Here is a 15,877-nt window from a genome sequence, read left to right on the forward strand (position 1 = left end):
TAGGGACATTTCCAGGTTTTCTAGAAGTAAGCAGTGTGTGTGTGTGTGTGTGTGTGTGTGTGTGTGTGTGTGTGTGTGTGTGTGTGTGTGTGTGTAAGTAACACCTAATACAGAGCAAAGGAATCAGCCTTGGTTCAATTGTATGCTCTGTAGGAGGTATACAACACACCAAAGACAGAAGCCTTTCCCAAACTAAAAAGCAAAGTTAGTCCATTTCACCTGTGAATGCCAACAGTGTTGAAAACAGAAAAACTGCATTTCCCCCACGCCTTGCTTCTCTGAATAACGTTGTAAAAATACAAAATTATTGAAACTAGGATCGACAGCACCATTGAGCAGAATAGTTTTGAAAAAGTCTTGGGACCTTAGTTTGCATCTATAATTTAAAGGCTAGTCTGTTTTGCTTCTCCCTTGATTTGTCAGACACAAAACGTTGCTGATAGTGTAAGAAAGAATGGTTGGCAATACAAACTGAATGTCGGTTTATCCATGAAAAGCTTTTGTTTGTGCACGGCAATTTTGCTCAGATTGGAATGTTGATAAAATTGTAAGGTATACTAGCTTAATAGAAAAATGATGAAGATTATTAATTTTGTCTTTAGAGAATTAGTTACTTCTAACGATAAAGTTACTTCTGAACAGTTGCCAATGAAGTGCAGATTCTAACTTTTCTGTCTGTGCTTGATCCTTTTTCCTCACCCATAAACAGAGAAAGGAACTGTGAGAGGAAAGCCCTGAGGTACAGTTCCCTGAATAGAATCATTATACCCTCATTCTTTGGACTTTTCTTGCTTTGTTCCAAGAATCAGGTGCTCCCCGCTAACCAGGAGCATCAGACCTTAAATCTGTTCAGTTTACAAGGAAATGTTGCATCATGAGTTTGTTTATATAACAGCCTTTACAAAATGCCTTCTCAAGTGGTCTACTGCATCCTGCAGAGAATGTTTCACAGATTGTTTTGTTGTTTTTTTTTGTTCATTTGTTTTTTACTTTGAGCGAACTGCCATTGGCTACTTCTACTGTGTTCAGTGCTAAATTAAGCGGTGGCTTTAGATGAATACTGTCTTGACCAGAGAGGAGCATATAATGCCCACATAAAGTTATTTTTTTAGGTTAAAGACTTCCTTCTTTATCCAGTTGATACATGTACAGCAGGCCAATGGAGCTGCTATTCCAGTGAGGGTTGCTATAAAACTGTTCTTCAGTTAAATTCTTAACACCTTCAGGAGCTCAAGAAATGTATCTTGGACACCCAAAATGCAGCCAAAATATGTTAAGTGATTTGGGTGGAGAGATTTCCTCATCTGGAGTCTTGAGAGTTTTAAGAGACTATAGATTATAAGGCAGAAGAATTGATTTTTAAATAGTAATAGTAATTGGAAAATAGAAGATCCAGGTTGAAGGGGGGAACAGTTAAAAAGTTTGCATGACAACATTGCAGCACACATTTCAGAGATCATTAGCCAGTGTCTCTGAAACATCGGGCTTGTTTGTGATGGCTATGGGATACCTGGATGCCCATGTGGATGTCGTGGGGGACAGAATGAAGAGTGCCAGCTGCCACAGAGCAGCCCTGAATGAAACAGTCCCCAGGGCATCTGCGGGGCCTCCTCTCTGTTTTCAGAATAGATTTTCTCAACTCCAAGCCCTCTTCAGAGTCCAGGGGGAAAAATATATATCTATATCTATATTTATCAAAGATGATTTAAAATCCTGCGACTGCTCCAGCATGAAATGACTATGCGATTGGGGGGCTTCCAAACTGCTGAAGCAGATTTACAGAATATTATTAGTAGTATTATTATTTAATAAGAGGGAGAGCCCTAGAATTTCTTTCAGCCACAGAGCTCAGGGAAGTGGAAAAACATGTCTGGACAGGATGATTATGGAGAACTCCCTTTGAGGGATTAAAAAAAAAAAAGTAACCCTCAGAGAACATCCTCTAAAGGTCTCTTGGTTAAAACAATCTCTTACACACACACACACACACACACACACACACACACACACACACACACACACACGATAAACCCCCTGCAAAACCGGACACGACTGATGAAAAGCAAAAACGAGGCAGAAATTTCAGTTGTGTTTGCCATGAACGACAGGGCTCATTTTGCATGCAGTGAGGTACAGCGGCCAGGTTGAATGGATGGAAAATCCCACTTTCGAATCTTACATAAATATCTCCTTCCAGCACATAGTTTTCCAGTTGAAAAGCTCCTATAATGAAGCCTGAGGTGACAGCCTAGGGAGGGTTGTTAACCACTGAGATGGCTGTCAGGAGTGCCGTAAAGAGGGCCGGCGCTTCCTAGGGGCCCCAACCTCCCCCCTACCCCGTGCCTCCGATCTGTTTCGCGGTGGTACCCATTCGAGAGGGCAAGGCCAGTGCACCTTCTCCCGCGTCCGGGTTCCCATTCTCGGCCCACAGATACTGTGAAGCCAGTGAAAGAAAACAGCCGGCTGATCGGCTGAGCAGCTCCGGCGCGCTAAGGGCATGGTCGAATCTTGCCTCTTAAAGAGGAAACTCTGGAATCTTCAGGAAAGGGTGGTAAAGTTGAAAGACCCCTTCTCCCTTGCCTAATTATCAGTTCTATCCTTTAATTGGAGCTGAAGTGAGCAGCTGCCAGGGTGGTTTTCCATTACTGACTAATGTGCATTTGCAACAATAAACAATTAATGTTTGATTTCTTACATGTAGCAGCCCAAGCAAACTGCTGCCATCTCGGCTCGAGGAGACGAACGGCTCGTCCCGGACCTGCTGCCGGCTCTGTGCTTACAGGGAAGGGTCTCGGGATCACGAAACTTTGAGGTTTCTACCAGATTGGATGGCGAAGGCTCTGGTCTTGCGGAGAGGGAAAGGCACAGTAAACTGTGGATACCTGTTGGCATCCTCGTTGGCGGCGGCAGATTTTCACTGGCTCCCAGGCTTGGCTGGAGCCTGAGAGAACGGGGATCAAGTCCCTTATGAACCTGTTACGCGCTGCCAGAACCCGGGCAAGAATCCGCTTTTCCTCAGGTCCCGCGAGGGGCGCAGCCCGCCCTCCCCCGCCCCCACCCCACCCCACGGGTTCGCGGATGGGGAGGAGTGAGCTGTCAGAAAGCGCAGCTCTGTGCTCTGGCGGCGCTAGGAGAGGGAGTCCGAGGGAGTCCCCGGCTCGGCTCAGGAGGCCTCTGTGAGCACAGTCTGGCGGGCTCGGAGAGGACACTGGGGGGCTTGCCTGGATGCGGGGCCCCATCTCGGTGTCCACAGAGCCGTGGGGCCGCCAGGGAGCCTGGCAAGTTTGGAACCCGCACCGCGCTTCCCCGGGCTGGAGGAGCCACTTGTGGGAAAGCCGTGGGCTGGGGCTCTCGCGGCTGAGTCGTGGCCCGCTGCCCCACTGCGGGGGTCGCCCTCCGTCTTTTCGGGATTGGGGCGGTGCGGCAAACCAGCCAGAGGGCACCCTCACCACCACCGCCCCGCTCCCCTTCGCCTCCTTTCTGCTCCGGCTGGCACTTGCCTCTCAGCCGGCGGCGGGTGCTTCCCATTCACCGCACGGACCCCGCAGTGAAGGCGCGCGGCTGCAGCGGCGCCTGCCTGTGTCGCGAGGCGGCGAAATCGCCAGGCGACCGCAAGAAAGGGAGCCCGGCAGGAAAGCTGGAGGGGCACAGCCTGCTTGCTCTTCCCCGGGATCTGCTGTCAGAGCAGGTTGCAAAAATGGTCAGGTAAAACCCTGAGGTGATCCCATCAGCTGCGCATAGCAGGAAAGAAGATACAGCTCAGCCCCACACTGGGGCAGCGAACCCATACGCACCATTCGAATGGAAGGAGGCGCGCAGGGTGCCGGAAGGGGCAGGGGTATTCCTTAAAAAAAAAAAAAAAAAAAATACGGTCCCTTTTGGGTCCTCGGGGCATGGATTAAAACGAGGGGTTTGGGTGGAGGATCACTCACTCTTGAGGGGCTCCGCGCGGGCGAATTTCAAGCCTCTTGGTTCACTAATGGCCGGAGGGGTTCGAGGTCTGCTCCCGAGGGCGGTGAACAGCGAGCGGTCCCCGCGCGCTGGGCAGGCGCCTCCGGATCGCGTTCATGCCTCTCGGAGCTGCGGGGCTTGGTGCTGAGACGCGGGGCGGGCGCGCCGGGCTCTGCGTGTCTGTAGCCCAAAGTGCAGCTTCGCTGGGTGGACGCTACCGTCCGCGCACGAACCGGCGACAGCAGATGAGCTTCGGGGAAGCAGGGAGATTCCAAATAGATCCACTAATTCTGGGCTGAGCGCTCCGGCGTGCAAGCCCGCCTGCCTGCCAAATGTAACTGTGAAGTGATGTGGAAAAGTGAGTCGGGTGCCTCCCCTGACGGATCTCATTGGGCAGAGCGCAGAGGCAGGTCTACCACTTGGAAATTCATGTAAGCGGGCCCCCTCCCCGCCCCCTCCTTTCCTCCCCCCACCGGCGCTCTGGCGCGCTCGCTCCTCGGTTCTCTCCCGCTACCAAGTGGGCGCACAACTTTTCGCTCCTCGCTCTCGAGCGCGCCCAGCGCGTCTCCGCCTCCGGAGCCACTCGGTGAAGATGCGCCCTTCCGTGCGGTGCGCGCCGCCCGCGGAGGGCCAGGCTCCAGGGTAAAAGAGCTGGCAGACTACAAAAGGATGCGGACGAGTGTACCCGCGAGCTTTCTCTCTGAGTCTTCCCGGAGCTCTGGGGCTAGAGAGATCTTGAAAAGCGTCCCAGTGAACCACGGCTGTTTTCCTTGGGAGGAAGAGGACGCGACAGGGCAAAAGGGTGCGCGTGGGCGTCTTGTCTCCTCTTTAAGCCAAGATCCTCAGGCAGACCGAGTGGGGTGTCGGTAGGACCAACGCCTGCTGCTCAGACGCTGTGGTTTAGAGGCACTATGTCGCGGTCCTGTGGGTGGTGCGCATTCCTCATATCCCCAGGCTTCTACTTCTTCAGGGAGATGGGATGAGGAAGCGCAGACGGGCAGACGCAAGGGACGCGTAAGTAGGTGTGAAAAAAGCAGAACTTGCTTGGGAAATAAAAGGAGAGACTGCTAGGTCTTCTCAATGTGCCCTTGCCTGGAAATCTCTCGGGCACCAGACTTCAAGCTCCTTTGCTTCCGCCACGAGATGCGCTTTCGAGTCCTTTGATGGACTCCACTCAAACGTTGAGAATTGCCCACCATGGATCAAAGCCCATGCAAGAGGAGGAATCATGAATCAGGAGGTCCAGATTTCTTTTCGTCTCATCAGCGAGGCAAACACGTAGAAATAGGCAGCTATTTTTAATAAAATTTGTGAAATTACTATGAGCTAATCCTTATTCCTTTGTTTAACTCCCCTCCACAGAACACTTAGTCCATTCTCTGTGCACTAAAGCTGAACTTTGAGGAAGGGTTTTACTATCCGGGAACAAAGTCAGGAATGGAAAAAGAAAGAAAGGGTATGGAGAACCAGACAAGAGGTCCGTAAAGCTTGTACTGTCTGACTTCAATTAATTAGAGTGAGGAGAATGAGAAAACAGACACAATATGCTTATAATAGTTATGCAATTTTGACTTTTTTGTGTCTGTTGCATCTACCATCCCATTGTGAGATGTTGAAAAGGATGCTGACTATAGGTCTAGTATCTGTTTCACATTCTAGGTGATTTAGGGAAGAAAATTGAGTTATTTCAGAGCAGGGAGAAGTGAAGAGAAGCAGGGGGTATTTTCCCACGAGACAGTCACTAAGTAACTGATCTCATCTCAGACTCTGTTTACAGGATATTCAGAAATTGGCTAATTTTGTCTTGGGAAAAGGAACAGTAGTCATGCCTCAGTCATATTATAACTGCCTCTGGACCGGACAGTCCCAAATGGATAGAGAAATAGATCACACCTTGGACTATGCTTAATTTTCAGACATTCATTTTCACTTTGAACAAATGCTCTGAACCTTTCCTTAGGGTACCTTCTTACGTCTATGAGAATTAAAGCAAAGGTTACGTATTACTGAAGCCTGGGAATTGTTCCTAGTAACAAAGTCACCTCAAAAGCAAGCTAGAGTGGTAGAGCTAAACAGTATCCTCAAATCCCATCTTCTTAATGGTGAAATAAAACTATTTTAATGACAAAGTGAAGAAGGTCAGAATCCAATGGCTTTAGTTCCCTTGGGTTAGAATGAGTTTATTCTGACTCACCTTATCCAAGTTTATTCCCAGAGCAGTTAAATACACTGTCCTAGCTGACTTTTGGCCATCTAAATTTCAAGGTAGCCCCTTCTCTCTATATATTGCTAATCTCTACTCAAAGCACTGCAGTAGGAATTTCTTACTAATTTTCTCTTGATTCTTAGGAGAGACCGGGATGATTAAGCAGTGTGAAAGAGGATTAGGATAATGTTAAAAAGCCCTATAAGGATATTTCTAAAATAATCAGGGAAACTGAAAGACAAGGCATTTGCCTCTTTAACAATTCCACCCCCTCTTAATAGGATGCAGTGTAATGTCACAATGGTGAGAACCTACCTCCTTAAGATAGTTTTTTTCAACGTCCTCTTCAGAGTGACAGCCTTCTAGCAGGAAGAGGACTGTAACACAGGCTTTGTAGGATGGCCACTAGAATTGCATGTGTCCTGGAGTATTCTGGGGGAGGAAGGGTGAGGAGTTATCTGCTAGGGCAGCAATATAATCAGAGAGGCAGTGGCTGTTGGGGGAATAGGAGAGGGAGGAGAGCATTCAGGATAACCCTGGCTGGCTGATGCTAGTATAGGAAGAGGCAGAATGTCTCCAGCCTGTGTTTCAGTGACAGGCAGACAGTTCTGCACAGGAGTCTGTGCAGTTGAATGGGATGGAGGGTAACTCCATCCAGTAAAAGGCACTTTTGTTTTTCATGAGGAATGGGACTTTTCTTCTAATTTTGAGTAAAAATGACAGTTAACAAAGGGACTGATTAGTTGGAGCGGGGAGGGATCTGATGGCTTCCTCTGCCCCCACCAGAAGGGGGAAGGAGAGATAGGAAGACTCCAGCTTCTACAGTTGGAGCAGGAAATGGCAGAATGGAACATATCTATTACTGCCAGAGATAAAATTCAAACTTTTCATCTTTTCCTTCTTCAGTACATGATAAAGAAAAAAAAAAAACTAAAATTAACTTAAAAATGTGTATCATGGTATGATTACTGAGAGCTTTCAGATTTATTGGATTGCTTTTAAATTTAGATTAACTAAGTAATTCATTCATGGGATACCTCTTAAAGGTAAGGCTGAGGAGTGTGGATTCCATGAATGAAAGGATTTTGCAATGTGATACCTACCAAGGGTATTTCAAAATAAGGTTTAAAATAAAAAGCTAAAGAATGTGAAATATGAAGAAGGCAAAAAATTACACCAATTAGTATGTGATCTTTTCTAGGAATTCAGAGAACTTTTCTCACATTTCATCTTATGGAATTCCAATTAAAAATCTGAAGATGACTGTGTCTTTTTTTTTTTTTTTTTTGAGAGGGTGCATATTTTATCATCAGTAGTGTACTTTCCTGAGAAACATATTTATATATATTATATATCTATAATGTAAAAAGATATGACAACTGTGCCATTAGGTAAAAAAATAATTTTTTGAAATTTTAGTTTGACTACCAATATTTGAGCCTAAGTCATAAGAATGGAAAGATTAGGAAAACTCTTAAGTGATTATGGATTCTTGGGGTACATTCATCACTGGACTGTATTCAGAGCTGTGATGCTCTACATTTCTTGGCTGCTGGTTTTAGCTATCCTGAAATTAGACCTGGATCTCTTAATATTGACTGTAACTACTAATCTTGAACTTGCTATTATATTTTCAGTAAATGAAGGTATAAACACTTTCTGAAAACTACATCTGTGCTGAGAGCATTTTGGAGAAGTTTTTCAAAATGGCATTATCTCCCATCCTCCCAGGTGTTAGAAAAGAGATAAGCTCCAATTCCGCTTCTAAACAGAAACTGACCGGTGCGGGGTGCGGGGAGGGACGGTAGATAGATTTAAAGGGACTGGTACAAAACTGTCAAATAAGCCAGCCCAGGTTTGGTAGACTACACACATTTTCATTTGTTGTTTCGTTGTGGATTTTAGTTTTTAGTTTTCTTGAAAGTGAACAGCAGCTAGATTAAGATTCCAGACCCCTCTTGTTTAACACGGGAACCAAGAAGAAGAAAAAAATAAAAACTGTTCACACCATACCCTAAAAAGAAGAGAAATGGAGGGAGTTTTCCTTCCAAAACCCCTTACCCCACACTATGAGCCCCCAGATACAATTAATTTGGTATATCAGATTGCTTTGGCTATTAAAGAAAGTGAAAGCGAAAGAAAGTGAAGTCGCTCAGTCCTGTCTGACTCTTTGCGACCCCGTGGTCTGTAGCCTGCCGGGCTCCTCTGTCCATGGGATTCTCCAGGCAAGAATGCTGGAGCGGGTTGCCATTTCCTTCTCCAGGGGATCTTCCCAACCCAGGGATCCAACCCGGGTCTCCTGCATTGCAGGCAGATGCTTTATCCTCTGAGCCACCAGGGAAGCCACTATTAAATTTAATTGATCTTAAGTCTGATTTAGAAGATGATTATCATTTGGAATTGGCACACTTATACTAATGTATTAGTACACATGTATAAAGGAATACAAATGTAAGAGGGGGAAGGCACATCAGCATGACTTATTGTGTCTAAAATGGGGTTTATCATTCTGGTTACTTGTTATCAAGTCGGTTACTGGACAAGACACTACTACATATGCATTCGACAAATGTCCCAAGAAGTTGAAAGGGAATTACATTACTGAGAATATGAACATGATTTCTTTATTAGTCAAAGCTGCATAAAACTATCTAAAGATTCTTTGTTTGCTCGTTCATTTATCAAAGTCATGCTGCCTGGAGGGAAAAAAAATTGCACAGGCTTTCAAGTGGCCATCTCCTTCCTGCCTGCACAGACAACTGGTTCTATCTGAGCCATGTCGAAGTTTTTTTTTTTTTCCCACCTCAAGCGCCCTCTAGCGTGCAATATCTGCCTAGGTTGCTATATAGAGGAAGGTGGAGAGAAGAAAAGAAATATTCTACCAATCGCTGCCCTAATTCCTGAATTGCTCCGCTTTTTTTTTTTTTTTTTTCTCCTTCCTCAAAGGGGTCATTTCCACTGAAGTGTTTGGCAAAACAAAAGAAGTGCTTTGCTTTTGCATGAAAAACAAATCTCTCATTTACTAAACTGAGAAACAAATGCTAATCCTTTCTCAGGGGTTTCTTTTGAACATTCATCATAATTTTCCAGAAGTTTCATACACTCTAGTAATCAGGCAAATAAAAGAAGGTAAGTTGCTCCCTAGGAAGAAATTCCATTTTGTTCCTGACTCACTGCAGCCTGGCTATAAGACATCTGATGCAAATTGATTAACCTCTCCGTGGGTTTTTCAGTTTGTGTCTCCATAAAAGTGCATAATACTTCTTTCTTGCCTCAGGGGGGTGGTATGAGGCCTAATTGAGGTTTATAAAACAATTTCAGCTCCTCAGATACAATTTGATATACAGTTGAACCCGTCTTTCATCTTGCCTCTACTAACAGGGTTTCAAATTCTGTTCGGTGGTCCAGAGGGAAATTGTGATCAGGATTTGTATGTTCATAAACATGTCGTTAAAACAACTCTATTGTAAACAGTGGCTTTGCTCAGGAGACTCAGAATGGTAGGAGATGGGGAAGAATATTTGGAGAAGAAAAATGTACTTGCTTTTGCAAACATTGTGTCTGAATAAATATAGCTAAATAGTAAGGCAAAATTCCTTCAAGACATACATTTGGGCATGTCTCCCTAAATTTTAAAACAAGCTAACAATAACAGAAGGTAGTTCTACTCACCCAAACACCACCCACTCAACACTTAGTCTCGGAGAGAGAAGCAGACACCTGTAAACAGACTTGTGTATTGGCATCTGTTCAGATGGTGGGGTGTCTAAACACCTGTTATGCAACTTGAGATTTTATTTACTAATAATATGATTAGTATACATCACTATGTTTTACCAATACCCTTATAGCTATGATATTTTACCAGGTAGGAAAAGAAGGAAGCGAGCTAGCATTGTAACATACTCCATTCGCTCTTCTACATGCAGTCTTCCTTTAATTATTAAGGCACCATGAATGGAGAGGATATTGTTGGTATCCTTTAAAGTCTGAGAAAACGAGGCTCAGAGACATGAAGTGATTTGCTCAAGATTACCCAGTTACTAAGTTAAGGAATCAATTCAAACCGAGGGTTTCCAACATTGAATATAATCTAGTCCTACCTTTCCATACTGAAGTACTAGTAACTATTATAAGCTACTTTCAAAACACTGCAACACTACTTTCCCTCACTGCAGAAGGGACCTACACAGCACAATACAAGATGAACTAAACATTATGTATTCCTGAGAAGAATCAGAATCCTTAATTAATTGCATGTGGTTTCGAAAATATAGATCCCAGATTCCATGGTTAACCAACTAAATCAAAATCTCCAAGGGGAATGTATATTTTCAGAAAGCAAACATGGTGATTCTGATTCAACATAACAAACATCATTCTGGAGACCATTTGAGAATAATGAAACCAAATATATTCAAGGTCCCATTGAGCTCCTCAGTACTGGAGTCCCAGGCAAAGGTGCTCTTGTGCTATTACTATTTAGATATATATAGCCCTTCATATGTTCCTGAGCACATTGGCTTTCTTACTTGATCCTTGCAATAGTCTTGTGAGGTGAGAAGAAGGTACATTATTTCCTCCATTTTATAGAGTTACAAGCTTTTAGAACCAAAAATGGAGAAGGCAATGGCACCCCACTCCAGTACTTTTGCCTGGAAAATCCCATGGACAGAGGAGCCTGGTAGGCTGCAGTCCATGGGGTCGCGAAGAGTCGGACACGACTGAGTGACTTCACTTTTACTTTTCACTTTCATGCATTGAAGAAGGAAATGGCAAGCCACTCCAGTGTTCTTGCCTGGAGAATCCCAGGGACAGGGGAGCCTGGTGGGCTGCCGTCTATGGTGTCGCACAGAGTCGGACACGACTGAAGCAACTTAGCAGCAGCAGCAGCAGCAGCAGAACCAAAATGGCCCTTAGAGATAGTCTAGTACAACTTCTTCATTTTATAGGAAGAAAAAAACTGGATGAGTGTTCTGACTCCTAAGCCTGAAGATACATAACCATGCTCTTGGAAAAAGCCCTGGCCAGATCCCAGGTCACTGGATCCAAACATCCCTTTAAAGGATACATCAGGCTGTCATTTGTCCCTGAAAATATGGCCCAGGGAAAAATCATTAGGCTAATAACTTGATTAGTCTTCCAGATATAAAGTCAGAAGATGTGAAAAAAACAAACAAACAAGAACAGAAAACACAGTTTAGACCCAAATTAATGCAGACTAGAAAAAGTCTACTGACATTTTCTGGTGAGATTACATTTACTCTTTTCTCCTAGTATCTGCTCAGTCTAATAATGTCTTGTCTTGGTTGAATTATTTCAGTACCCTGGAGTTTGTTTCACTAATGTAGCCCCAGAGGCTCCTTCAAAGCAGATCGTGTGTGCAGTAGATTTTTGGAGTGAGAATTATTGTGGAATCAGAGGACGATAACAGCATAAGAAAAAAATAATAACTGTGCTCTCATGTGTTCTGATGTTTCTGATGTACCCTAAAAGTTTCTCTGGTATCTTCTGGTAGAAAACCCAGACAGAAACAACTCATTTTAAATGGAGATGTGTAAGACTCGACTCCTGCATTCTCTGAAAGCAGAGAAAAGCAAATGCATGGAGCCTGTTGAATTTTTTTCTCACTTTTCTTTTTTGCATAAGGATATTCTGGCTTTCTTCCCTAAATGACCTCGTTGTGCCTGAGCAGGGAACCCCTCATTTTACACCAGGTTGTTTGCTGGTTGTCCAAAGCCCTCCTACCGCCACTACGTAAGGCATATTGTCACTTTTCTGGAACAGACAGTGATAATAAATGACATTAGCATTTGTAGTGGGTATTCTTTCTATTGAATGTTTAATATCTTGCTAGGCACTATAGGGAGTGATTGGCATAGGTGATTTCATTTATTCTCTACAATAACCTCCCGATTTTTCAGATGAAGAAATTGTCAAGGGAAATATATTTTCTTCTCTAAATTCCAATTAGACTTTTGCTCACCTTTTTACCATCACTTTATAGCACAGTCTCTTTGTCCTTTGTAGACCAGCCAAACTAAATTTTTCTTGGTCCTTTGAAAATGTTAACTCCCTGATCTAGGGACATAGGAGGTGTGACACCTGAAAGAAAAAGCAAGATATATAGATGTTTCTGGGGTCATATAGCTATGGTCAATTGTCACAGTATTGGTGCTGTAAATCAGACAGCTAACTGGTTAATTAAAGTTTGATAACCTTTCTGAGTCTCATTTGCCTTTGTGTATAAGGTATTATTTCTTTTAGGATCAAACCTGAAGCTCCAATATTTTGGCCACCTGATGTGAAGAGACAACTCATTGGGAAAGACCCTGATGGCTGGGAAAGGTTGAAGGCAAAAGGAGAAGAGGGCGGCAGAGGACAAGATGGTTCGATAGCATTATCAACTCAATGGACGTGAATTTGAGAAATCTCCAGGAGATGGTAAAAGACAGGAAAGCCTGGCGTGGTGCAGTCCCTGGGGTCACAGAGTTGGACTTGACATAACAAATGAACAACAGGAACAAGAGGGTATTATATGCTTTACAGAATGCTTAACTCACAAGGTTGTTCAATTAACAGATGCAGTGAAAGAAAAAAGTTTGGTTTTTAATATATATGTTAGTTTCCTCTCAAGTGAGCCTACCTATAAAAGCAGATAGCCAGAAAACAGATTCTTCTGAGATCCCTATAGTTAGACTGCTCCTTTTCACTGTGTAATCCTGTCTCCTGGCTACACAGGGCATTCAGTCAGACCTCAGTCAGCCCTTTAAATGTTATCATCCTCTGTTTTCCATCACATCTGAGCTCTAAGCAAACAAGACTTCATTCTTCTCCAAACTATCATTTTCTAAACAATTTATACACTACAGTTCAGTTCAGTTCAGCCGTTCAGCCATGTCCGACTCTTTGCGACCCCATGAATCGCAGCATGCCAGGCCTCCCTGTTCATCACCAATTCCCGGAGTTCACCCAGACTCACGTCCATCGAGTCACTGATGCCATCCAGCCATCTCATCCTCTGTCATCCCCTTCTCCTCCTGCCCCCAATCCACTACACACAACTGTATTTCTTTTTGAGAAATTAAAACTGTGTGTGTGTGTTTTTTTTCCCTTACTTTGTCTTCCCTGAACTCCACTTTGATTAGTAAAGCAGCTAATGTTAAAAGGAGGCCTGTCTCAATCTTACGATCTGGTAAAAAAAAAATATGGATTGATATGTTGCATTTAATGATCTAAATTATGGGATCTTGAGGCATAAATGAGAGAAAGGGAAGGCTCAGTGTCAAGGTCCATAGAGAAGGCGAACTTTCTGACTTCTCTGTTGAAAAAAGTACTAGTATCTATTTTCTATCAGGAGGGTGCTAGAATTTACAGACAGGAATGGAATTCACTGGTGGCACAGTGGTTAAATCTTTGTGCCTCACGTGAAGGGAACATGGGTTCGATCCCTGCTCAGGGAGCTAAGACACCACATGCCAAATGTTGAAGCCAGAAAAAAAAAAAAAAAAGCCACTAGGTTTCTAATTTCAGAATATTTGGTAGGTATGTCCTTGGCCAGTTGAGAGCTTCAGAAAAGCACCCTGTAAACAGTGGGTCAGCCCCATACTCATTTCCCTATGCATGTACTATGCAGGAGGTTTTTCATTTATTCAGTTATTTGGAAGTCATCAACCTTGGAGATTAGAGCTTGACCAACTTTATGAATGGGTAGGTCTCAGGGGAAGAAATCTGGACAGAAATCCCTGAATTAGTCCTGAATAAGGGAGTCTGGCTCTTCTGGGCATTTGCCTGGAACCTGAATTTGCATAGCAGGAACACTGATTTTTTATATACAGATTGTGCACCTTTTTGGAAATGCATTGTTATGATGCTGCTGGTAATTATAGAGGATCCTAAGCCACCCTATAGACATTGCTTGGAATTGCCACTAGGCTCGGCTCTGTACTCTGGGGATGCAATTAGCATCTGCTTGTTGAACAGACTCTGAGCACAGAGAAATGATATTCTCCCTCTCTTAGGATACCTATCCATGATTAGTGGCCATCTTATCTGCCCAGATGGAGCGCAGGTATCACTTAAACTCTAAATCTTCACTCCCGCCCCACTTATGTACCTCTGCTGCTCCTTGCACGTATTTGCAGTATGAGGCTGAACGCACTGTTCTGTCATTTAACGTTTATTTGCCTACCACCCTCACTAGATTGATTCTGAGCTCTTTGAGAAGCAAGGACTATATTATCTATATCTGGGTATTCCCAACCTAGTCCAAAGCCTGATGCATAGTTGATGGTCAGGAATTATATTACTTAAGATGAGAAACAAGTGAATATGACTGCAAAGATAACTATGGTATTATAGTCACCAGTTGGCAGGAAATACACCCAGATTTGGAGTTAGAAAAAATCAGATGGCCCAGCAGATTGGTGTGGGGAGCTCGATGAGGATAACAGATTTCACTGGAAAAGAGAGAGGGAGGAAAGAGGATCCTAATACAAAGTGAAAAGAAACACAACCAGGAAGCTCAGTCTCTTGGAACAGAAGTAAAACAGTGAAGCTAGACTAAGAGGCTGAACAATTGAAAAAAATTAAAATTCACCGAACTGACACAACCAAGAATGAACATCAGGAAACAATTCAGATCCCAAATGGTGAGTTGCACAAGAGTAGTAGCTAATACTCCAGGAGATAGTGCAGGACAAGGAAGCATGGCATGCTGCAGTCCATGGGGTCACAGAGTTGTGACATTTGCTAAGTTGTGTCTGACTCTTTGCAACCCCATGGGCTGCAGCAGGCCATGCTTCCCTGTCCTTCACTATCTCCTGGAGTATTAACTACTACTCTTGTTCAAATCACCATTTGGGATTGCGACCCCATGGTCTATAGCCTGCCAGGCTCCTCTGTCCATGGAGATTCTCCAGGCAAGAATACTGGAGTGGGTTGCCTTGCCCTCCTCCAGGGTATCTTCCCAACCCAGGGATTGAACCCAGGTCTCCCACATAGCAGGCAGATTCTTTACCATCTGAGCCACCAGGGAGGAAGCCCATTGATAAGGACCCATTTGCTCCTTAATGCTTCATAATTTGGTACCTGAGTGTTTACAAAGTAAGTTCCCATTCTGGAGGAAAAGCACCCCCTTCATTCCAGGTAGAGTGCACTGTCTCTGTAGCCTGTAGACTCTTGTGCATGTCATGCCATCCCCAAGATAGCACTCTAAAATAGATTCTCAGAGTACTTTCTTAGCTAGACATTTCCTCAAAGACCAGAGGGAAATATTTTGTTCGTTTATCTTTGAATCCCCAGTAGCACAGAAATGATGCACCATAAATTTTTGTTGATTTATCACCTCATATCTATCCCACAGCAAGCTGCAAGATAAATCGATCCTGTCCAGAAGCCCCATTTTTCAGATGAGGAAACCGGAAACATCCAGTCAGAGTTGAATCCGGGAACCCAATCTGAGATCTTTGAACTCATTGGGCTTTTTTTGCTGTGCCATGCTACAGCAGAGAAAGATTACCAAGGTCGCACTGCTTATTAATTACATCTTTTCTGTTAGAAATTCTAAGAAAAGTACGGTCCTTTAGTATTCACAGAGAGGACCAAAGAAACGTCACCACTTCTGATGCTTTACAAGCATCAAGGGCAAGGCTTAGCACTTCTGAGTCAGTCTTGAGCACCTAAAACACCCTTTCAAATGCTGAAGTGATGGAAAACAGG

General features: G+C 44.0%; 1 protein-coding gene across 2 annotated transcripts in view; it reads right to left on the reverse strand.

Annotated features, from left to right (window-relative positions):
• The window catches only part of CDH8 (cadherin 8), a 409,345-nt gene extending 404,880 nt beyond the window's left edge, over positions 1-4,465 (reverse strand). The window contains exon 1 of one of the 2 annotated variants that reach the window (XM_024978266.2): positions 3,933-4,465. The gene's annotated coding sequence lies outside the window, so the exon portion shown is untranslated. 2 annotated transcript variants of the gene reach the window in all.
• Positions 4,466-15,877: the final 11,412 nt, after the last annotated feature.

Source organism: Bos taurus, chromosome 18, assembly GCF_002263795.3.
Source record: "Bos taurus isolate L1 Dominette 01449 registration number 42190680 breed Hereford chromosome 18, ARS-UCD2.0, whole genome shotgun sequence".
NCBI classification, from domain to species: Eukaryota; Metazoa; Chordata; class Mammalia; order Artiodactyla; family Bovidae; genus Bos; species Bos taurus.